This window comes from Cryptomeria japonica, chromosome 8 (genome assembly GCF_030272615.1).
Source record: "Cryptomeria japonica chromosome 8, Sugi_1.0, whole genome shotgun sequence".
Classification (NCBI taxonomy): Eukaryota; Viridiplantae; Streptophyta; class Pinopsida; order Cupressales; family Cupressaceae; genus Cryptomeria; species Cryptomeria japonica.
This window is the reverse complement of record NC_081412.1, coordinates 14583897-14609824: the sequence shown is the minus strand read 5'-3', so window position 1 is coordinate 14609824 and position 25928 is coordinate 14583897. Positions and strand designations below refer to the sequence as shown.

Genomic DNA, 25928 nt, shown 5'->3' with positions numbered 1-25928 from the left:
ATTGGTTGCAAGTGGCCTATTGTACACACACTACATATAAAGTGCCAAAATCATCATTTCTGGGTGGGGTACTTTGATTGAGATTTTGGGGGGGTGTCTCTTGTGCTTTTGTGTTCATGTTCTTTCCATTTTGGTGCTATGGGTTCTCCTAAGTTTCCTCTCTTAACTCCTCATAATTATGCTACTTGGAAAATTGATGCATGGAGTAAACTTATGAAAAAATGACTAACTCATTATATTGATGGAACTATTGTTGCTCCCGCTGATCCTAAGGATAATTTTGTTGCTCACTTGGAATGGCTCACTAAAAATATCATGGCAATTAGTACCTTAAGAAAGTATGTATCAAAGGATCTCCTTTTTCATATTGAGAAATGTACCTTAATCAAGGATGCTTGACAAAAGTTTCAGACTTGTATGGTCAAGTTGATGAGATTAGGGGATATCAAATTGATAGTGATCTCACCATGTTAGATCCCAAGAACTTTGATACTATACAAGATTATTTCACTAAGGCAAAAGAGTTGAGGACACAACCCAAGGATTGTGGCATTGATAAGATGGATACTCAATTGATCTTCAATTTGATGAGCAAACTTCCACAAGAATATGCAGCATTTGTTTCTAGTTTCCAAACCCATAGGATGACAATGGGTTCAAGCTACACAATACCTACATTTGATGCTTTCACTGAAATGTTGATGATGGAACAAACTAAGTTGATAAGCATGGGCATTCTTAAGACTTCTAAGATTTAAGCATTAGCGGCAAATCAAGGGAACAAAGGTGATCAAGGAAAGGACAACTCAAACAAGAAGAAATGACAATCAAAGCCTAAGGACAAAGCACCATCTTCTCCACAACAAGTAGATTCATCCTCTTCCAAGAGGGACAATTCACCAAAGAGGGAGAGACCTACTTGTGCCTATTGTAAAAAGTTTGGTCATGAGGAGCGTCGTTGCCATTCTAAAAAGATTGATGAGCTCTCACATTGATTTGCGTAATGCCTACAAGAAGGATGATTCATCAACTTCCACTTCCGCACAATCAAAGGGGAAAGGGCAAGCATTCATGGGGTCTACAAGTGGGAAGACTCACTTTTTGGGGACAAGAAAAGGAAAAGCTCTTTGTGCTACTACAAGTCATGATCCAGGGAGATGGGTTCTAGATTCAGGGGCTTCTCATCATATGGCATCTTCGCAGTCTATGTTTTCTACTTTTGAGCCTTGCACCATGCCGTAGATTTTGATGGGCAATCATACATACATGGATGTGATTGGGAATGAAACTATTGTCATTGGGGATACCTCCTTCAATGATGTGTTGTGTGTACCCCACTTGACAAACAATCTCCTTTCCATCTATCAAATCACACATGGCGCAACTAAGAGAATTGTGGAGTTCACACCTGAGGTAGTTTTCATTAAAGACTTGGAGACTAGAGCTATCCTTGCGATTGGGGTGATTGATCATGCATCTCGGTTACATTCCTTTTCAGATTTTGTTGATGAGGATGATTTCACATATGATGATTCTTAACATGATGATCACACTTCTTGTGATGGTTCAGATTTTGAGGAGAGCTTTGGGTACTTGAACTTGGGAATTCTCACATGTAACCTTGTTCTTGAGCGTTGTGTTTCATCTCCTCCTATTGATATCACATCACCTATTACACCCGATGATGCAGATAGTGCGACAATTTTGCCTTCTTGTGATTCAGTACAACAAGATATATCTTGTCTTCCAGCTTCAGTTTCATGGGATGAGTACTTGACAGACATTGCAGGTTTGTTTGTGGAATCCTACATTGCAGATTTGGGAGACATCATTGATGATATTCATCTTCTCTTTGATGAAGATAACCCTTCTTCGATTGTTGTGAGGGAACACTCTTACCCTGTTGTTCATTCTTTACATGATCATTCTTTTGGGGTTGACATGATTGTGATTACTTATGTACAACAGTTGGAGGAGGTCTCTTTATGTTTAGAGGAGACATGTGAGTCTTTGGGATTTGTTCTACATTTATCTCCACTAGATCTTGGAGTGCCTTTTTCAGCATTGTGGAGTAGTTTACCACCTTTGGAGGGGGTATCTTTTAGCATCAACATGGGGACACTTGAGCAGTTTTCAGAGACTTCATTCATCATGAGTTTTTTTCATACATCTTCCCTTGATGATTGGGGAGACTTCATGGATACACCTTTGGTTTTGTTTCTTCCTAAGGGGAGGAATGTTATTCGACGTTCTTGGAGCAGTTTCTTCATTCATTATCGAGCTTCTATCATTGGTGCAGATTCTACATTGAGGGGGGGATACCTAGCTTGTCTTCTTCTCTCATATGGGGGGGACTTTTTCCTCACATGGGGTTTTTTCTTTCACATGCTTCTATGAGAGTTCTTTGTATCTAGTTTTCATCTCTTTTTTGGGGGAGGGTTTTTTCCCATTGGGTTCTTCTCTCTTTCCCCACTTTGTGAGAGATTTCATTGCATTGGTTTGCTTTGCATTTGCATTTGCATTTGCATTTGTACATGGGTACTTAACATAGCCTCATAGCCGAGACCCATCTTGCATTGCTTAGTTGCATTGTAGACTTAAGTGCATTCCCCTAAGTTGCACTTAAGCAAGGGGGGGTGTTGGTGTAATTATTTATTCATGTTGGATATTATTACACCTTACTTAAGTTTACTTAGGATAATGCATTTCAGAGTAGTTTGGGTATAAGACACTTGGGTGTTTGTGCCACATTGGGATAGTGAGTGTAGGAGAATTTCCACCTTTTATGGTGTGATCTTGTTACTACTTTTATCATATCCACTTATTGTGGAGTGATAATTCCACCTTTGGTAGGTGATCCACCTCATGTGGAATATTTTATTGTTTCTCCTACCTACCACAACTATTTCCTACCTACCATCGTTTCTTATTGAGCCACATGTCATGTTTGTGTGCTCACATACCCATATAGCCTTGCCTATATATGCAGGCTCATATTCATTGTATGAACAACTATTGATCATTTATCTATTGATGAGAATACAGTTTATTCTTGTCCTATATTTTGTCTCTATTTGTACTTTTCATTGAGCTCTTGATCTTGGCGAAATCTCACAGTTCCTTTTCTTGAGATAATTCACACTATCGTTGAACTTTAATGATCAAACATACATTTTCTAAACCCATTTTGGAGCAATGAGGTGCATGGAATGCAATGATTCCATGAAGGAACACGTAGAGGATAGTTAAGTATGATTATAATATCCAAGAAATGGTAAAAAATTCACTTTTGGGTAATGAGTGTAAGATTGATTCAAAGGAGTGTATCTTGTGTAAAACTATACAGGATGAATGCCCATAACTACACACAAAGTTTGAGTTTTAACAAAAAGGAAAATTGAATAGAATGTTAAGAAAGTATTGAATGAATATTGTTCTTAAGTGGTGTGAATTTGCAAATTCTTTTCATTAAAGAGGCACTTAGAAGATTATTCGTCAATATTGTGGTATGGGGTTAATATTTGATTAGGTGTTATAAGGAGGATATGGACACTTTGATATTGCATAATTTTTTGGGAAAATATAGCTAAGATGTCATAAGAGCAGAAAATGAATGAAGATAATAATTGTGAACATAAATAAAAAAGTATAAGGTGTTGGATGGTGTGTGCCCTTTGTCCTCTTTGTTGTTCAACACCGCTCTCGGGGTTTCGCGCCATGGCTTAATCGCCTCCTATGGTTTTTTTATCTTTGGTATTTGTATCAGGAGTTGAAAGGTCGATCTTTTGGCACAACGACAAACCTTGGCTAATAAATGGCATCAAAGCTGAGGTCATGGGTTCAAATCCTTTGGTCGTGCCAAGGGGGTGTTGTTGGAAGGTGTGCACCCTTCATCCCCTTGGTTGCAAAGTGTCGCCCTTGGGGATTCACGACATGGCATAACCGTCTCTCGTGGTTTGTTTATCTTTGGTGTTTGTATCGAGCATTAAAAGGTCGATCTTTTGGCGCAACAACAAACCTTGACTAACATAAGGAAGCTAATTATCAATCTATGAGACAATAACAACATATTTTGAATTCTTAAAGATTTGTTGGTTTTATTTTTATTTTTAATCATCAACAAGGATGGATTATTGAAGCTTGCTCCAAACCAATGGAGGTCACAAGGGTGACTTCCTCCCCTTCGACTTGTTCAAATTAGAAGCTAGTTAATCAATTGTAATCAATTTAGAAGCCATAATGAAATTAAAAGAGCCACCAATTGGAATTCCAACTATAGATATCAACATAGATGTCCATCTTGAGAACCTTATGGCCTTGCCATTTAAGCACAAGCCCACAAATAAGATTTGTTGTGGTTTATTAGCATATATATTTAAGAGATTTTGTAGCATTAAGCTCCTTTATTAACGTGGGAAATAGCGACACATATTTGTAATGAATATGTGAATATTTGAGTAGTGTGTATAGAAGAAAATATGGCTTCCATGCACACAACAATCTAAAGGGGGGAGATGAACCACAAAATTGGCAATCATGTTTGACATAGGGCCATTTCATTGGAAATTAGATCTTTACATGGAGGAAAGGTATAAAGAAGATGAGATACAATGCATACTTTCTATTATAATCAAATGATTTGTAAGAGTTTAGGCTGGTTTTGTTAAAGCTAATGTAAACTAGTGAGTGCCTCATATTACATAGGACCATTACATTGCACATTAGATCTTTACATGGAGAAAAGGTATTGAGAAGATGATATATAATGCATACCTTTAACTATAATCAATTGATTTATAAGAGATTAGTTTGGTTTTGTTAAAGTTCATGTAAACTAGGGAGTGCCTCATATGAGCAAAGAGAGAGGGAAGCCATGTGAATAACAAACATACAATTATTCTTCTTCGATGAAGAATCATTCTTGGGATTCGGGTCCTCTTTCTAAGGGAAGAAAGTTGGTTCGGTACAAGTGAGTGTATCTTACCAAATTTGCAGTTGATGGTATTATTGATAGGCATAAGGCTTGTCTAGTGGCTAAGGGTTTTTCTCAAGTTGAGGGTATTGACTATTCTAGGAGTTCTGCTCTTGTAGCCAAGATGGATTCCATTCATCTTGTACTTTCTATTGCTGGATCTCAGAGTTGGTTAGTGTATTAGATGGAAGTGAAGAGTGATTTCCTGCACGATTATCTTCAAGAGGCTATCTATATGGAGCAACCAATTGGATCTGTGCAAGATTCTTCACTTGTTTGCAAGCTATGTTGTTCACTGTATGGTCTCAAACAAGCTCCTAGAGCTTGGTATGAGAAGATGGATAGTTTTTTACTTGCTTCTGCATTCACTCCATGCCACTTTGATCCTACGGTTTACATTTAGAGGCATGGGGGGGGGGGGATCTTCTCATTCTTGTTCTCTATGTGGATGACTTGATTTTGACAAGGAGTTCTCTTACCATTATTGAGGATACTCAATGAGCTTTGATAGAGTGATTTAATATGACTGAGCTTGGTCTATTGCATTACTTCTTTGGTCTCCAAGGTCATCAGTCTTCTAGGAATAATTATATTTTTCAACAAAAGTATACTCTTAATTTGCTTCAGAGGTTAGGGATGGCTGATTGCAAGACAACCCCTACTCCTTTTTAGTTAGGTGTTGCGTTGTCTACCAATTGCACCACTCCATCAGTTGATGCTACCTTGTATCGACAGTTGGTTGGTGGCCCTTAGTACTTGACACATAGCCGTCTTGATATTTCCTTTGCAATTGGTCTATTCTCTTGTTTATCTCAATATCCTCCTTAGAGTCATTGGAAAGCAACCAAGCATATCTTGAGGTACATTTAGGACACTGCTCAGTGTGGCATTCAATACACATAAGGTGCTATTGAGATTGTGGGCTTTAGTAACTCAAATTGGGTTTGTGATGTTGATGATCGAAAGTCTACTGTTGGCTTATTCTTTTGTCTTGGTTTTGGTCTAGTTGCTTGGTCTTGCAAGAAGCAAATTGCTACTTCACTATCATCAACAAAGGCCGAGTATCAAGGTGTAGTCTTAGCTAGTCAAGAGGTTCTTTGGCTTTGATAGTTGATGGTTGAGTTTGGCTTTCCTATTGGTCATCCCACTACTCTTTGGTGTGATAGTTAGTGTGCCATACATATTTCTCGCAACCTAGTGGAGCATCAATGTACCAAGCAGATTAAGATCCACATGCACTTCATTCGACATCTCATTCAAGATGGTGTCCTTTCCTTGGAGTATTTGCCTATGGAGTAGATGGTTGCATACATCCACACTAAACCGTTGGCATCTCCTCAATATGTTTTGTTGCGATTGATGTAAGGGGTGATGGAAGTAGTCCTTGGGGGGTCTTGAGGAGTCATCCCTCTATTCACTTTTTCTTTTTAGTATTTTCTTTTCTCTCTTTTAGAGAGGAGTTTTCTCTTGTATGGTTTTTCTTCTTTTCTCCTTTTGTGTTAGATGTGCATTTCATTTGCATTGTAGTAGTACATGGGTACCTATCATAGCGATGTTATTAGAACCCATAATGCATATCATATTGCATATTACATTTTCATTCATTGATTGCAACTCTTGCATATTGCTCCCTATGTTGCACTTACGGGGTGTTGTTGGTGTACGTATTTATGTTGTACACATTTTCTTAAGTTTACTTAGGGAACAACATTCTTCTAGATGCATACAACTGTACATTATCTAATTAGGTTAGGTATATCTTGTTTTGTGTCAGAGTGGTTATATCTACTCTTCTTCTTGATTGGGGTATTCGTCCTCATCACATGTACTATTCTCTCTTGTATTCCGCTTTATAAGCACGAGGTCTATACAGTGTAACATATGTCATACACATCAATGCATTTGTTCATTGACTAGTGAAATAGCTTCTTGTGGTTGCTTCTCATTGTTTGGTTGAGGTTTGGTTTCAGCTTGCAACATAGGCTACTAGGTGCATAAACACATAGAAGTATGAGTATGAGGGCACACGAATAGTTCTTGTTGAAACAATGTTGGAAATGAGTATGTGGGCACATGAATAGTTCTTGTTGAAACAATGTTGGAAATGAGTATGTGGGCACATGAATAGTTCTTGTTGAAACATGGAAACAATCTTGGAAATGAGTATGTGGGCACATGAATAGTTCTTGTTGAAAAGTTTGCGATGTGTACATATAACAATGTTAAGAGGGTAGACACTAAACCCTGGACATTATGTATGTACATATTTTAGTCATAGGTATTGCATTGCAAACTAGATGTATATTGAGTAGTGATATTGAAATGATTATATGTATAATGCATGGGTTTAACAAATATTTTGCACATTGGAGTAATCTAGTTTGATATTGTCACAAGTTCATGTGAACTAGTGGATGTTTCATAATAGGGAAGAGAGAGGGAATGAATGCAAATGTTGTGCATATGACATGGCTTTGGATGAAGGTCAAATAGAGGAAGTTGTGTGATGTGATTATGGCATGTTGGAGGCATTCACATGTGTTTATAGTGTCATGATAATATGATATATACAAAACATAAGTTTTTTGAGGTTGGAACACATATTTGATTTGATGGTGTTACATTTTTTAAGATAAGTAAAAATTAAGAATATATTAAACTTTTCATAGTATTTTCAAAAGTAAGCTTGTATGATTTATGTTATATTTTGGGCAAATATTTTTCAATAAAAGATGACAGTGTGAATGATATGTATTAACCAATGAAAAAAGAGTTTACAATTAGATCAAAAATTTGCCCAAAATGTACATAAGACATTTTCAAGACACCCCCAAAAAACCTTAAGAGTGAATACATTGCCTTTGACCAATACCGAGGTATCCAAAAAGATAGGGAATCTAAAGAGATGATACAAAATAGTCCCAACTCTTAGTCATTTGATGCCAAGTCTTCAGAACTGTTGGAACTGAGCAATGACTCACCCTCTCTGGGTTTGAGGGACTAACACCATCAGAGGAAAAAATACCAGTAGGATCAGGAACACCTTGACAACTAACAACCACAAACCTAGAAATTTTTTCAATGCAATCAACCTAGGCTCAAAAGAGGAAGAAATCATCCATTGGAGGCACAATGCTCAATGGTGCAATTGGAAGCGGCTCACAATGTCCCAACAAAAGATGTAGAGTAGTGAACATATCAAATACTCCATCAAAGATGTCTAATCTCATCTTGGGTCAGCGGTGCTCAAAAGAAAGCATGGTATCCCTAAAAGATGCCATTGAACAATCCAAACTTTGTCATATTGAGCAGTTTGGTGAATTTGGGAAACAATGTCAAGTCCTTGTGTGTAAGGATTGTCGCCAATTCAACATTCAATAAAATGTCCATACAAAAAGTGAGAAACCTGGACACAACCTTTGAGAATAGGGCATTCTCATGGGTGTTTAAGCTATCTTGGCCAACCACCAAATGAATAGAGATCTCTACTTGCGCACACATGAGAATGAACACCTTAGAAAGTTTCTCTTTGGTATAATCCACGTCATCTCTTCTTTCCCAAAAGAACCTCAAGAGAATCACTCTTAGCTTGTTCTCCATTTGCAAAATTTCGCAAATAAGACACCGAAGTAGGTGACACTCCTATGCAATGCGGAATGAAAGTAGAAAAGTCGCTATTAATAAGCAACTCATGTTATACATCAACTACAGAATTATCATTACATAGCAAGGTAATAGTAGACCAAAAAATTGCAAGTGATCATTAAATCTGTAAGCCTTGAAATAAATGGTTGATAGACCAACACCACATAAATTACATGGATGGTAAAACCTATTGACAAGACAAAACATTAGTGAAAAAAAGGTTTGGGATTAGTGCTGATCCATAGATGTAAATGCAATGAGTTGGATCAATCTCGCCAAGCTCCGAGTTTTTGCCCAAGTTTACTATAGACATTGACAAGAAAATAAGAGAATGTGAAGGGCAACTTGCTAGCATATCACAGTCATATGCACCTCAGTCAGTCCCAGGTATCGGTTTTGAACCGCAAGTTTAGAGTATTTTGAATAAGATTAAGATTCTAAACTAGGAGAAGGACTAAATTTTGGCTAGAGTAGGTGAAGTAAGGAGTCTTATCGCTCCAAGGATAGATTGTTTAATGAGTAGCATGCAAGATTCTAAAGATGCTCTGAATAAGCCTGTTCCGACAGATAGATAGGGAGCAGAGATGGACACTTATCTTTTTACTGGAATGATCAACATTTTGGAGAGCTTGAAGAACGCATGGGATAGCCATTTGCTTTCCCTTAGAACAATTTTTGTAGATATTTTCAAATTTTTGTGAGCAACAACTATACATATCCCTGTATATAAGTATTGGCAGATTCCTATCTTTGGCATTGTTGTCAAAGGGGGAGAGAGAAGAGTGAAAAATGGTGTAAATTCTCAGGGGGAGCTTGTCGATTCTTGGAAAGTTTGAAATTTTGAAGGTGAAATTTTAAGTTTCGAAGTCTTGAGTGTATAGTTCAATTTTCACAGTTTTTCCATCAATGCCAAAGGGGGAGATTGTTGGCAAGAGAACTGTTCCGGTGAAGATTGGTGCATGAATGATGCTTAGGAGTTGTCATTGATGGCAACCCAATTTAGAAATCACATCCGGTGTACATAGATTTGGTTTACCGAATGTCATAGTGTTCATAAGGCATAAGTCTGGAAGGTGGAACACAGTAACTGGTAAAGCATGAGATCATTGTGCACATATTGATATTGGTGATGTAATTTTGGTTGTGGTGATCAAGGCAGATGATTCGAAGTTCAAGGCAACTTATTTCGCAATCCCAGTATCTGGTAATTCAGTTAGAGCAGTGCTATTTTGGTGTAACGTGTGATGTAAAATTGTTGAGTTGATTTCGGTGATTGGTTTCGTGTTCGAGGTGATTGGGCTGACTCATATGAAGCGTGCTATCATCCTGTTTGGGTCCACATTTGGATTTGTGGGCAAATTGAGCCGATTTAAGGTTACACGTTTCATGTTTCGTGTTATGTGGTTTTTGTGAAGCCAACATATTTGAGATCTTATTAGGTTATGCAGATATATAATGTCAATCTAGATGATCATTTTAGGTATGGAGATATGTGAATGTGGATGTGTGGTATGTGAATGAGCATCCAAAAGCAGAATTGGTGCTTTTGTAGATGACTGTGCAATAGAACAGAGCAGAAAGACATAGTAGCATATGATAGTCAGATTGTGCTTAACCGAAACTGATCTTTGGCATTTGTAGATGCTACTATAACTACTACTGTATTCCATTTGTAGGATAGTGATTCCTCCGGGGTTGTTGCCCTGTTATGTAATTGAGCAGTGAGCTCTAGGCAGTGTGCCTAAATGCAAGTGCATTCCCCTTATGTAATATTATGATACTTCTGGCCATAGTATAATAATATTGTGGGTTCAAATCCCACCGTGGTGTAAAAATCTTGGTGTTATGGTTGTGTGGTTGATTGCTTTATGTTTCAACATTTTTCTTTCATTCTTATGCATCCAATGGTTTAAGGATCAACTTAATAGGTTTGTAAATTGTAAAACACTGATTCACCCCCCCTCCCCCCCTCCTCCCCTCTCAGTGTTGATTGATTCCAACACTTAGGCCATCCCTCTATCACTGCAATGATATCCTCCTCATCATTGCAATGATATCCTTAATGTCCTCATCCTTAATGGCATCCTCGTTGCTGACAACGTTCACTACCAAACCCTCAAAGGATTTTGATTTCAGTTTCCACAGAGTCTTCACTGTCGGCTCTTGCAGTGTTGTCCACAGTGGTCCCTGAAATATTATAAACAAATCGCTCTAGGAGTTCACTATTGTGGACATGAGGGCCTTGGAGTGGCTTCTTGTTGATGATGTTCCGTATGACTCCCTCTTCCATGTCTTTGTTGAAATCGAAGATCTCCTTTAAACGCTTGCCTTCAGGCTTCTCTGAGCATCTACATTCACACTCTTGGATAAAGATATATTCCAACTCTATTCCGCTAGTTATAGAGGACCCCACCATCACGTAGAAAAGATTGATCTCCATATCCAACCAATTTTTATAGATTCTTGCGTGATGTCATCAAATCCCAATGGAGATGGGATCATAGATTTGTAGACATCATATGATGTTCTCGTGTGTTCTCCATGATTTTTCCACGTTATTTTTGCAAAGAAAGTTTTCTTGTCCTTTTAGCTTTATAATGGAGGCATTCGTATTTATAGACCATCATCAATCAGATCCAAATCATTCCACATTGTAGTGTCATTTGAAATGATGGTTTCACTTTCTTGATTGATGGCATGATTAGAGTGAAAATCTGCCGCTTTATTTGCCTCTTGATATATGTGCTTAATTTTGTAATTCATTCCATCCAGAATTTCTTGAATCCCTTACAACCAAATGGTGGATTTCCAACTTGGGGCATTGACTGGCCACATGGTTGATTTCCAACTTGAGGCATTAACTGGCCACATGGTTGATTTCCAACTTGGGGCATTGACTGGCCACATGGTTGATTTCCAACTTGGGGCATTGACTTTAATAATAGCTCTAACCATATTAAGGTTAATACCTTAAATGTCGATCTATCGTATCTATGTTTCCATACATAGTTTCAGGTCGCCAAGAAGAATCACATATTCAACATCATTGTTTGTGCCATCACGAAGCTTAATCGACCCACCCCATACCAAATCTCCTTTGTCATTCTTGATGACAAAACCCGATTCCACACTGTAGTGTCATTTGAAATGATGGTTTCATTTTCTTGATTGATGGCATGATTAGAGTGATAATCTGCCACTTTATTTGCCCCTTGATATATGTGCTTAATTTTGTAATTCATTCCATCCAGAACTTCCCGAATCCCTTACAACCACATGGTTGATTTCCAACTTGGGGCATTGACTGGAATAATAGCTCTAACCACATTGAGGTTATTGTTAATTTTGTAACGTTGGTCGTAGTATTTCATATATATATATATATATATATATATATATATATATATATATATTAATTTGATTACATATACTAATATGTTAATGTTAACTAATGATAAATAAAACCAAAGTTAACTTATCGCGTTTGACCAACGGTTACACCGTTCATGGTATCGGGTGGTAAAGCGATTCTCAAACAATTCTCACTCCTTCTAATTGGGTAAGTAAACGGTGACTAGTTTATATACTGTGGTGAGAGGTACGTAGGGAAGAGATGTGTCTTCCCACGTGGGAAGACATATCTCTTCACTACGTAACCCCTCATCCACTTATATAGCATGCTTACATTGAGGAGGACGCACACACCGAAATTGATAAGTGTGGTGCATCTTTAAAACACGCTATAGCAGATAAAATACAACTTTCAGATCATATCTCCATTTCTTCTATTTTGATCACAAAATTTTGAAAGAACTTAACAGTTATTACCTTCAATGTCAATATGTCGTATCTTTGTTTCCATACATCGTTTCAGGTCGCCAAGAAGAATCACATATTGACCACCCCATACCAAGTCTCCTTTGTCATTCTTGATGACAAAATCCTGGAATGCCATCATATTTATTTATTAAGAAAAAATTACATCCCATGCATCTAAAAAGTAATGGAGTTCAAGGGACTAAGACAAGTTATTGTGCAGGTTCATTCTAGAGAGCTTGGTTGATTCTTTTTAGGGAAATTTATAAGTAATTTCTTTTCTCAAATAACTTGATTCTAAACTTGATTAGGAAAATTTAGTGTTTCTTTGCTTGAGTAGGTATTGACAATTATTTTAACAAAACATTATAAAACCTTCTAAACAATGTGGGAATCAATGGAATTTAACGGATCATGGAAATTAAATAAACACTCCAACATCTTCAAAACAATTAGCTAGTAGGATGGAAAAAACTAATACACATATTTCTCCAAAAAGAACTTCAAAACATCTTCAAAACAATTAGCTAGTAGGATGGAAAAAACTAATACACATATTTCTCCAAAAAGAACTTCAAAATCTAATTAATGGTCTTGCTTTTTAGCTAAGCTAATCTATCACTTTGCCACGAAAAGGATGCCTTAAATAATTTAGACCACCTTTTTAAACGAAGAGCGTGGAGATGGCTTAGCTAATTCATATCCTATGAATAATGAAAAGTTGTTAAAAAATAAAATGGAAAATAAACTTAAATTTTATAAATGTACAACAATAGGCAACTTACAAAAGAAAAAACTGTTAAAACATTTTTCTCCAAAAAAATCTTGAGCCTTGCTACCCAGCTAATCTACAGAATGATGCCATTAGTAAGGAAAACCTTTTGTTAAGACGGGAGGGTCGAAGATGACTTACCTAATTCATATCTTATAAAAATAGTGAAAAGTTGTTAAAATGGAAATGAAACAAAAAGGAACGTAAACTTTATCGAAGTACAATAAGAGGCAATTTGTTCAACGATGTAACCTCGAAAAGCTTGAAGGTCGATCCAAGTATATTATAAATATTGTGCAATGCTCCCGATAAAATGAAGATGAAACGATAAATGTCAATCGATCCTTTCCGCGTAGGGGGTTTTCAGGAAAGGAAACGAAGTTTATGTGAGCAAAATGTGGCGGACATTCTCTCGGTAATACACTTTAAAATCTAGCAGATACCCGCGATCAATTGCACTTGTTTTTTATTATTTTTTTCGTAAGTAGTGTTTAAGGTTATTCCCTATCTACTCATCTTCAACTTATATTTTACTGGAAATGGAAAGGCTTTGGCTCTTCAGGTTTGTTTCCGCGTAGTTCTGAGAAGCGAAATCACAGTTTCGTATTACTGCAGCTGCATCCATCGCCGGTGATCTTTGCATTCTTTTGGCATTCCTCCCTCCAATCTGTACATGTACCTATTCACATATCTGCGTGTGTCCACACATTCCACACATTTGAAGTTTAAGTAGAGGTAGTTTTCTGGTTGACTGCCAAGCAAGACACCAATTTGGTGAATTAGATCTCTCTGGCGGAAAGCCCAAAGAAGATCATATTTTCGATTTACCCTTTATATAGCAATATATACCCGCTTTTATTATTTGTTGAGTTATGTTTGACCTAACCCCTGTGCCCGATGTTATGAGAAGCAAGAGAGAGGCATTCTTTTTAATTACAGTTACATAACTGTCAAGTCCCCTGCCATGAAATGGTAAATCGTTGTGATTTTCAGAATGCAGTTTTTGCTACCCAGTTTTCTGTTCTAATTAATGTTTTAATATGAGATGGTAACATGAGACGAGAGTTAGATCACTAAAGAATAAACGAAGTTCAACAGGTTAAACATTCGTAATCTAATAGCAGTGAACATTCCTGGGGTCAGTTACAGAATCATTGCCGCTAAGTATGTTGGCATGGTCTTTTGCAAATTCCAGATTGCAGTTTTCGGACCTAATGTTATGTTATAATTAATTTTGTTTTGATGTAAAAAGCTAACCGTTCAATATATTGTTTTAGGTCTCAGGCTAGTCAGCACACTAAGTTTGGCAGTCGAGACTTTCCTTGCAGGGACACTCCTCACATGGCAGATGGTCTCATTGGACTAGAGTGTTAGTTGAAGAGTCGCTGAATGGCGTTTGAAGTGGATAGCAACAGTTTAGTGCCACAGAACAGAGAAACACAGGTGGTGTGATTTATTGTTTATCTGATGGACCAAAAGATTGAGGATTTAGGAAGGACTGTTTGGATACATTAAAGTATGCAATAATTTTTTTGAACTGCTTCATGCCGAAGGACACAATTCAGTCTAAAAAATGAAAAACATTAAAAAAGTGTTGCTAGATTGAAAAGTTAAACTGACCAATAAGTTTGAAGAACTTCCCTAATGTGGACTTTTTCATTATATCAATAAAGATTGGCAAGAGAGTGTTCATCTATCATGCACAATCAGCTCATTTACAGAGGTCATTGGATGAGCTGTTTGTAGATGCCAGTTAGACTGGCCCATTATACTGTTGTCAAATCTATAAATGGACCATTATACTGTTGTATAGGAATCGGATCATAACTATTTCAAAGCTAAAACCTAAGATAAGCTGTTGAACGCATGCTTGAAGAGCTTGAAGAATATATAAGGAAAATTAAAAGTGAAAGGCCGCATGAGAGTTAGAGATTGGGGGACAACAAATATCAAATGTGAAATCAAATGATTTTAACTCTCCAAAACAATAAACTTACCAACCAAAGAGTGACAAATTTGGCCACTTAAAGGGTAATTTTGTGTTCGTAAACCTACATGCATTTATGTCTGGATGTGTATGTCCTTCAAAAACATTCTCAATATGCCATAGTATTTTACTGGAATATTTGATTTTTTAGTAGTGGATTTGAGGCAAGTAATGTAATTTGGAAAGAGGGAAAAAACAGAGTACAGTGAAGAGGGATTCAATCTGTCACTAGAAGAGGAAAATTCGAAATCAATATTTTTTATCAAGGAAGTAGGCTTTATTCAGGACAATGGCCTCTCTATGATGGGGATGGATATTGCATCCCAGCCAGAGTCATATATAAAAGAAAAAAGGGAAAGAAATTTAGAGTTGTATGAAGAAATCAAATAAATAGTGCTAATCAACTTCAAATGCCACCTTTGCTGGTGAAAGCAATTTTGCAGTTATAACTAGAAATATAGATCCAATTAAGTAGATTGTAATTCCCAACATTCGGAAAAACTATAAATCTCCAAGCATGTGCTGTGTGGAATCATAGTTCCTCCATCCATCCCTCCCTCTCTCTTTCATGTGGATGTATGGTATCTTCTGTTGAGTTCGTTGTTTGGAAACTTGGGAAAGGATTGGATTGCTCTGGATGTAACATTTTGAGATATGGTAAAATATGGAAACGTGGAAAACTTTGGAATTTTTTCTACTAGTTATTAATTCAACATGGAAAAGGCAGTTTGAATGTTAATATCCAAGAATATATGCTGAAAAGTAAAGGCGGAGCAACTATTGCAATTTAATTACAAGATACATTTTTGAAGTTTAGAGTGAATGTTCAAGTTTTTCTTGTTTCCTTGGCTGAGGCTATTGTTATGAAATTCATGGATGTTATTGAATAGAGCGGTGTAATAATGATGTCAATAATTTATATGCAATTATGCAGAGAGTTATTTCTTTCTATTTTGGGTGAGAATCTCATAATAAGAGAAGACGTTGATCAACAACTGCTCGCCTGGTCCAAGTGGTCTATTGCTGATTTAATAATATTTGTCTATTGTTTGTATAAGTGCTCAAAATATTATGTCATGCGCCAAAGAGATACAAGAAACTTTGGATTCCCAGTTAATGGTACTGCTTTTGAGAAAAGATGCAGTAAAAGTTGTATGGCAAATGCTATTTTAAATGCAATAATTAAAACATACTATTGCTGCATTTTTCAGAAATTCAAGAAAAGATGCAGTTAAAGGTGTATGAAGTGTCATTTTAAATGCAACAATAAGCACATACCAACATAATTTTTATTGATCAGATTAGGAGAGGTATTTATTCAATTTATATGGTTTGTTTCCTATCCTATTTTCTTGAATGTACCACTTTTTACACCCAAACCTCTAAAATATCTCACATCTGATTTGCGTGGGTGTTTTTGCAACCTTATAACCTAACAAATATCTAGGTAGTTAGATGAACTCCGAATCGGTAAACTAACCCCAAATAGGATTAAATAATAATAACTATTTACTATGATAGACTAACTCCAAATGGGGATTATATAATACTAACCATTTAATCCTATATCACTAACTAAATATTTAATTTCGCCATGTATAACATATACTATATTGTAGTATAAACTTCATAGTATATTGTACTATATCCTATATTCAATCTTTTGCTCTTTATATAATGTTAACAAAGGGTGGAGTTAATGCTCAAAATTATGGAGTTCAAAACAACCTTCAAACTTAATTGGTTGACGCAGCAGCATTGGGCATATGGCAATCAGCATTGACCAAAAAGAGTTATAGTTTGTTTGCTTCAAATTTTGGCTTGTTTTGGTTTTAGCTTGGCATCTTCCCTTATTGTCGGTTCTGGTTTTTCTGTTCAGCTGGCTGTGATAAGCAACTTAAATACAATCTCTACTCTTTAGTGGTCGGCTTGTTGTTAAGGTGAAAGCTTTGGAACAGAGCATGGACGTCCAATCCATTAGAATTCAAACAATAGAGGAATTTTGTTAGAAGATGCAATAAGTTAATTTTGAGAAAGCACAAAAATTCTGTTGAAGTTCATGAACAGTTCAGAGAAGATGTCACCTGCAAAAATTTATGGCCAGCCTATAAGACATGATTCTTGCAAGAAGATGCCGTGTAAGGATTGAACCTTGTGGTGCTTTGAAAAGAATTAAACAAGAGATGCACAATGGCAACTTATTAATGAATCTATGCTCAATGACTGTCAAATTGCAACAAGCTGTTTAGCCTCAAAAGAGTGTCTTTTGCACATTAAATTAGTAACCACAGAATGCCTATGTTACCATTTGATTCACTTTTTTTTCCTTCATGGAATGCCTATGATATAATCATGAACTATTTGACATAATGTCTCAAAGAAATGTTGACTTATGGATTTGGATAGTGTGCAAGCAAATATCAAATTTAGGAATGTCTATTTCACAGACAAACCCGGTCATCGTAGAAATGAATTGGTGAGAAAGGCTTGAGAAACTTTCGATCAAATCCAATTCAAAGGTGTAAGTCGAACACTTCAGTTTATGCGAGCATCGATGGAATATGCGTTGAATTGGAGCTTTGGATCAATTGATGAATAGAAAAGGGTGATTGGAATCTACAACCAACATATAGCATAATGAGTCAATAGTTGAATGTGTTTTGTTTTGTGTCAAAGAAATGTGGTTTCATGATAGATTGCAGCCTATGTAAAGGCTTTAAAAACTTATGAACAAAAGTAATTGACAAGTGTAAAACCTGTTCAACTCCCTTTGTCTTTTATCGTGTGATGTTTGGGCATCGAGGAGATGAAGCAAACAGACTGCAGGGGTCAATGAAGGGTCATCCATCGAATGGCAAGCATTGAGCTATTTGCTGGCAAAGAAATTAATAACACTACAGGTGGGGTTCAAATTCACAGGCAATAGGAACCAAATAGGCTGTCCAAATTGAGCAAGGGAAGCTCATCAATCCTTTTGGGATGTAGTCATTGAAGACTGGAAGTAGATTATAAAAACAACATAATGGTTAGTAAACACAGAGGGGGCCTTCGACCAAGAAGAGAGGTCCGGGTAGCGGCCAAGTGAAGGTGGTTGTAGTAAAGTAGAGAAGATGCATCGATGAGGATTATTGGCCAAAAGGGAGAGACCTGAGTGCAAAGAGGAGGTGCTCTGAGAAGCTGTAGTGTATAAAAAGAAGTTTGGAATGTGCAGAAAGAGAGAATGGCTGACAAAGGGCCAAGCTTGTAATTAATTTTTGCATATGTATAGTTTATTGTAAGGTCAATTTGAATAAGGCTAAGTAGTTTTGTTGCAATCTTTGTGCCGTTTGTATTTGGTTTTGTGGGTAGTGAATTGCTTGCTGTGCCAATGTGTGTTTGAAGGCAAAGGGAGTTCCTCTTGCATTATTTGGTATTAGAGGCAGAGGTCTTGAGTGTGTAGAGTCTACATTAGGACATGTGGGTGAAGTTTGAAGTAGTAGAGTTGTTTGAGACACTTGAAAGAATTGTTGCAGGTGTGAGGAGCCTTGAACGATTGAGAGCTAAGAGGGACAAATCGTGGAAAGAGAGTTGAAAGTGTGAAGTAGTTGTGGAGAGCTCAAAAGAATCCTTGTAGGTGTGTGAAGTCTTGGGCGATTGAGAGCCAATAAGCTACGAAGGAAAGTGTTTTGCAAATAGTAAAGCATAAGAAGTGATTGTAAAAGATTGCAACAGATGAGATGAAGAGGATGAGTTTGAAGAAGAGGATGATGTGGGTCATGAGGAGACCCGCGATGATTCCAATTTGGAATGATATTGGGAAGAGTTATGGAATGTGGAACAATCCCTTGAAGGACAAATGTAGGCAAACGGAGAAAGAAGTGAGAGTAGCAATCCACACCAGGGAAAAGAAGAAATGAGGTGAGAAAAGAAGAGAGAAAAGAGGAGAAAATGGTCACGGTGGATCATCAATTGGTGAGTCAAAGTATAGAATGTGATGGGGTAAAAGAACCTCACAGGTTGTGGTAGTAGAAGAGGAAGAAGTTCAAAATGTAGAGGTTGCAGTAGAGGTAGATCAAGGACTTGACAAAGATGGTGTGTTGCTTGTAGTAGATGTCATGAAAATAGAAGAGTTGTTTGTGTCAAGTGAAGGAAATGAGAAAAAATATGAGCTACCCGAAGTTGTCGTAGTGAGAGGTGATGAAGGGGACATTGTAGAAGTAGAAGTAAATAATAATTTTCATGCATTGCCTAATGGAGAATTCGATTTTTATATTATTGAGAGAAGTCAAAAGATAGCGGATACAAAGAGTTGTCTAGTTGCAAATTGGTGTGGAGATATGGTGTGTTTGTATGTTGAAGGAGTAGAGGATGCTGCAAGAGGATTTTGGTGGAGGTGGACAGTTTGTGGTGGGTCAAAACCCTCAAAAGGAGAAGAGTGGAGATTTTATTTGGTGGAAGAGGTTGGATAAGGGTGGGTTAGATCCCATGAAGGAGAAGAGTAGAGGAGAAGCACTTCAGCTGAGGGGAACGACAAATGGTGGATGCAAATCCATGAGAGGTAAGAGTAGTGAGCAAAGTTGTGGGAAGAGGATGATTGTTGTTCCAGAAAGATGCTGGAAGAGAAGGCCAAAGCATCTTTTTGAGTCGACTATCAATAAGTTAAAGCAAAGACTTTCCTTTCTCTAGAAACTTACCATTCTTTGTTCCTCTATATTTGACATGGTCTATATTCACTCGTAAGACAATGAAGTAGATGAATAATACAATGCACTCATAGGCTTGTTGAAGCGTCAATCTATACTATAACCATTTGATCATTATGCAAGTCACACTATCCAAAAATGCATTGTATATGTGAGCAAGTTGCTTTAATTAATGATTAATTGTGTATTTTGTGGATTATTTTAATTTAATAATATGGAGGTCCTTAACTGTGAGAAAGACAAAGTTAACAACAATCTTGGAGTGAACTGAAAATGGGGACATTACATGTTATGCTTAATTATTCAAACATGATTTTCAGCGACAATGAGCAAAAATAAGAAATATATTACAAAAACTAATAGATGCTATATATATAATAAAAACCTTATACAATAGTAACATAAAAGAGATTTATCTTTAACTTAATTTTGGGGAGAAAATTTAGCCAAATAAAACATCTTTTGTAGAAAGAGGAATATCTGATAGCCCCCAAAATAGAGTGAGAATTCTTGATGATATGGTTCTAACTCAACTAGAAAATGTTGCCAATTGTTTTGCTTTACCCATGTCATCAAGCTTTATTTGTCAGAAGGTGTTGAATTGCTTTGCTATTGAAGAGTATAAACAGTGGTTGTCAAAGTGCACTATATTTATTTATAACTCCATAAACTGTTGGAAGACCCAAAAATGTTATTGGAGTTCAAAGCACATTCTTCCAAAGCCTTTAAAATACCCTAAACGCTTCTTTTGCATAATTATTAAAAACTGATTTTGGAAGTGAAAAACAGTAGTTAAACTTATCCAATCAAGCCTATTTCTATTCATTCATGTTAAGAAGCAATGTTAACTACTCTATTGCAATCAGTACAGGGTAGAAATAATGATTTCAATATGGAATTGGGGAAAAAGAAGAATCAGAAATAAATGAATGGAGCATCCTTAAATTGTACAATTCTGAAGCTCATTAGATTTCAGAAGGAGAATGCGAAGGAATTGTGCTTGAGTATTGGACAAAAGTTTTAGAGATGGAGGGATAAATTCTTTTATATTTGAAGAGTAAGCTTTTGTGGTACCAAAAGAAATCTAAGAACACAGTTGTGATACATATAGAATTCAACAGAAAGCTCATCACCAAATGAAGACTACAAAGGTCAGCACCCAAACTTACTTTTTTGAAATCACTAGCATTGTGCAGTGGGGCAGTTTTAAACCTATTGGCTCTCAATAGATGGTGGTTTCATAGTCATTGCTTGTTGGAAAGGGTTGGTTTTGTTGTGATAGAAAAAATAGATTTTGCAACAATGTGGTGGTCTTGATTTGTCGAATCTTGTGTAAGGTGTAGATTTTCAACATCCTATTTGAAGAAATTGCTAGACCAAAATGAAGGGAGGAAAAGTGGTAGAAGAACAAGTTGTAAGTTGAAAAATAGGCTTGGCAAAGGTTTTAATTACATTGATACTTAGCAATTTAAGCAATACATCCCAATGGAACAAAAATTGTCATTATCGAATTGGGTTTCATTGTTGATTGGGTTTCTCAAGGTGAGTCCTTGTGTCTTTGTTGTATATTGTCATTTTGCACTCAATTTCCATGTATGACAACTCCTTAGTTCGTCCACATCTCATTGTTATTTAGAAACCGAAATGGCATAATTTCATTAAGTTTGGTTCCATAATAGCTAGAAGTTGGTTGGAATATTGATCAATACTCTCTTTATATTTAGAACTCAACGTGCCAATACATTCTCCTCTTAGGAAAGGCTTTGGTTCTTGAAAATTTAAAATGATTGAATACAAACATTTTCTCAAATTAAATTAGTTGTAATCCTTACCTATAATATATTTAATTCTTTATTTAAGAGTGTCTAGTCCTTTTAATATATAAATAAGAAAAAATTGTGACAATTAAGACACCTGCATATCGTGAATTAAATCAATAAAATAAAATCACTTTCACCATGAACAAGTACGAAACCTTAATATTTTTCGATTACCAAGATCCTAATATGGGCAAGGAGAGAGCACATTGTGAAATATTTGGAATTATATTGTATTTAAATGCTTTTGGCTGCAAGCTACACAACTCAATATTGGAATTATTACAAAATTTGGAAATAATGAAATGATTACTCTGGCATCAAGCTTTCTAGAACAATTTACAAACTTAATATTGAATCTAGTGGTGAAATGCACATATTAACATGAGAATATTGGAAATGAAATTAATTTACTGATGTAATGGCGACAACCATCCAAACATACAATACTTTAATAAACTACTAAATATTTGTTCTTTGTAGCAGTAAACCACATATAGAATTACATTCAGAAATATTATTTCATTGATTTGAAATAACAAAAATCAAGTGCAAAAGTTTCTTTGAAATAACTATAGAAAACAAAATATTTTGTAATATTTGAAATAGAAAACCATACCAAATATATGCAACATGGTACAATTGCCTTTGAAGATGTAGGCCAAATTGAACCATAATATAATAGGCAACTTTTGTCACCTGCAAACTTCCTTTGTCACCTGCAAACTGCCTTGGTCATTATATGACAACACTTTCCAAACATTCAAAATATATAAATGATACCTCATCAAATGGATTACCCTAATTTTGATTTGGTAAAATAGATATATTCATACTCCTGAAAACATATGAATACTTCCTTGATAATGTGAATCATAACCGTTTTATAAAATATGGTAGTCCAACGTGTTTCAAAAAGAAATCAGTAAATAAGTGATTATAATCAGCAATAATAACTAGAATCAAATGACCCCAAACAAGTTGCCAAAGAACAGTACCACTATCGAGGGTTTTGATGGCTGATCGCTTTTTTGGCTCCCACGGCTTCCGAGCCTTTGCTTGGTCCAAACCTCTTTATCCTCCTCGGCTTCATGCCCTAAATCATCGTCGGCTTGCTTCTTTAGAGTCCTCTGCCTCTAAAGGTCGTCTTCATCGCTCTCATTCCATGTTTCAAAGAAGTTTGAAGTATTCCCACTTAAATCAGAAAAATGCGAATAATCTTGCTTCTTGGGTGAACAAGTTTGCAATTGGAGTGAATTGAATCCCTCTTCTGTCTCCTCGCAACTTCTGGCTCCATAATCGACCCGCTAGAGCAAATGGCACCTCTGAGTTCAGTATGCGAACTCGTTTAAGTGATCTTCGAGGGAATGCAGTGCTTCCGGGCTTTCCCGCTTCAGCAAAGATTGACTATTTTTTTTCTCCTACAGAAAGAGTCCCAGCTAAAAACCCTTTCAACATTTCCAAAGGAAACCAAGATTTGGGAGGTCTTAGATTGAACGGCAAGAGCCTTTCATCTTCTTCAAATGTCAGAGACTCTACCTATACCTCCTTCATTAGGCTCAATGGGAAACAAAGCTTGGGAGGCTTCAAAAAGAATTGTAAGAAGGTGGGGTGGAAAGACCTCTCCCTTCCATCGTCATCAGTTTTAAGTGTCGTCTCAACCAAGGCTGACTGGAAGAAGAAAGGTCTTGGCAGTAAACTCTTTGTGATGCCTTTAGATGCTATGAATCCTAAAATAGGTCGTCTAAAGGAGAATGCACTTTTTGCTACATGGTGCAGGATCAGGGGGGAACACTAGGATATCATTAATTGGTGGCTCTCTTCATTTTTTCGTATGGTTTTGGTTTGCCCTTTGCAAAATGATTATTTCCTTATTGAATGTATAGACTCCACGCTTTGAGACACAGTCTCAAATGGTAGTCCCTTGTTCTATTGTGGGTTGACCTTTCACCTCTTTGAATGGAAGCCCTGCTTTGATCCTATGAATTATAGGATAAAAAAATCACCGGTTTGGTTATTACTAGTCAGGCTTCCCTCTGAATTTTGGTGCGTTGAGGCGCTTATAAAGATTGGTGATGCCCTGGGCTATTTAATAGGCATTAAAGAGGATTTCTTGAATGGAAAAAAAAGGGGATATTGCCAACATATATGTCGAAATAGACCTTGAGTTAGGCTTTTATGGAGAACTAGATATTGTCTCTGAGGTGGGCAGATGGAAACAAAAAGTTAGAAGGTTATCTGAAGCAATCTCCGGTAAATGTATTCTCAAAAACCAAATTTTAAATGGTAACTCTTTGCAAGGTTCAAGGGGTTCAGTCTTTCAGTTAGCTGATCGTTCTTGTCCTCCAGCTTTGCATCACAATCTCCAACAAGTTCATACTGTTCCAGTTGGTTTCCCCTCTTTTGACAAGGCTGGTGTGAATCAGACTCAGAATCAGGACCTTAACAAGGAGATTCAGGTTTCGGTAGGTCCTTCGTTAGACGACTCTCCTCATATGGAGCCTATCAGATATGCTCTAGAAGATGTTTGCCCTCCATCCCCCTTGGTCAACATCTTATCCTTTCCCCAAAGTCAAAATTGAAGGACAAAAATCTTTCCAAGAAATCTTATGGCTCAAGCAAGATTCCCCCTTTAAATCGGGGTGCGTTTAGCGTCTTTATTTCTAGGCCTAGGAAAGCTTCCAAAAAAAGGAACCGAGTGAGAAGGTTACAAGTGGGTGAGAATTCTTCTTTGGCCATTTCCTCCAAGGATAAGGATGTAGCTTTATCTAATCTTCTTATTGAAGCAAAAACTCTGAAGGAAGATATTATTCAAGAGATGAATGAAGTTAATGATCCGCTTTCTAATGATCTTATGGCTTCCAAGGAATTGTCTATTCCTTCTCCTAGCAAGTCTCGGAATCCCTCTCCAATTCCCTCCTTTTGTGTCTCCTCGTTGAAGAGAAATGTTATTAATCTCTCCTCGGAATCTCCAACTCCATTGTTGGACTGCCGTCATTTGCATATCCCTTGCCTTGGATCAAACTTAGACAAAATTCTCAAAAGCTTTTTGCAGAATATCTTAATGAGGACGAGGACCCGGATCTAGTGATGGAGACTCCTCTTGCAACTTTATATTCAAAAATTAAAGAAAAGAGAAAATTGGGCATCAAACAATTGATTGACGAAAAAGTAATGCCTGAGTATGGGTTTTTATCTCCTCAAAGAGGTAGGAAGACCCGCATAGAGCAACTTCTAAAGGATGGAGAATCAGAGGGTCAAACAAAAATTACTGATCTATGGAAAGTACGGAAGGGATCCCTCCTTCCTGAACAACAATGAAAATAATTTCGTGGAATGTTAGGGGTCTTAATGCCCCCAACAAGCGACACTTGACCAATGCTGAAATCTTCATGTTGTAGGAAACAAAACTAGATTGCCTCCAAGCAGAATCGTTTGGAGAGGAAATTGGCCACCTTTTTTCTGCTAGTCAACAAGTGGCAGTATCTGTAGAAGGTTTGTCAGGGGGTTTGTTGATAATCTGGAAACCATTAGCTGTCCAAATTCAAGGAATTGCTTCTAACAAAAACTTGTTACCCGTGAGAGTTCTTCATTTGCACTCTAATACTTCTTTCCTACTCGTTATGTTTATGGACCAACATCTCATGCCCTCAGACGTTCTCTATGGTCTGATTTGGATGGACTGTTATCCCTTATCCATGATCATTTCCTAATTATAGGAGGGGACTTCAACACTATCAGGAGTTCTAAGGACAAAAGGGGAGGTATCATTAGACTTGGTAGATCTCAACAGGATTTTAATAATTGGATTGACAAAAATGGTCTCTTTGAGATAGAGTCTGATGATAATGTTTTCTTTTGGAACAATAGAAGACGTGGCTTTAGTTACATAGCATAAAAAATAGACAGATTTTTTTGGATGGGAGATCTTTCCTCTTTTGCCTTCCCCCTCGGCTGCTCTCTTCTTCCATGTTTAGGCTCAGACCATTTTCCTCTTCTTCTCTCCTTGTAGGGTGCTCCAAACCTTTCTAAACCACCATTTAGATTTGAAAACATGTGGATGAAGGATGTTGGATTCTTAACTCTTATTGGAAATGGTGGAGCGAAGTAAGCTTTGAAGGTTCCAAGCTTTTTGATTTTGTGTCCAAGCTTAAATATGTTAAAAGACGATTGTTAGAATGGAATGCAATGCATTTTAAGAATATCTTTGCTGTCAAAAAGAAGATAGAGGACCAGT

At 36.8% G+C, this 25928-nt stretch overlaps 1 long non-coding RNA gene across 1 annotated transcript in view; it reads left to right on the top strand.

Annotated features, from left to right (window-relative positions):
• The window catches only part of LOC131048793 (uncharacterized), a 144189-nt gene extending 129691 nt beyond the window's left edge, over positions 1-14498 (top strand). The window contains exon 4 of the long non-coding RNA XR_009106520.2: positions 14483-14498. This is a non-coding gene — a long non-coding RNA (uncharacterized LOC131048793). The remainder of the gene's footprint in view (positions 1-14482) is intronic.
• Positions 14499-25928: the final 11430 nt, after the last annotated feature.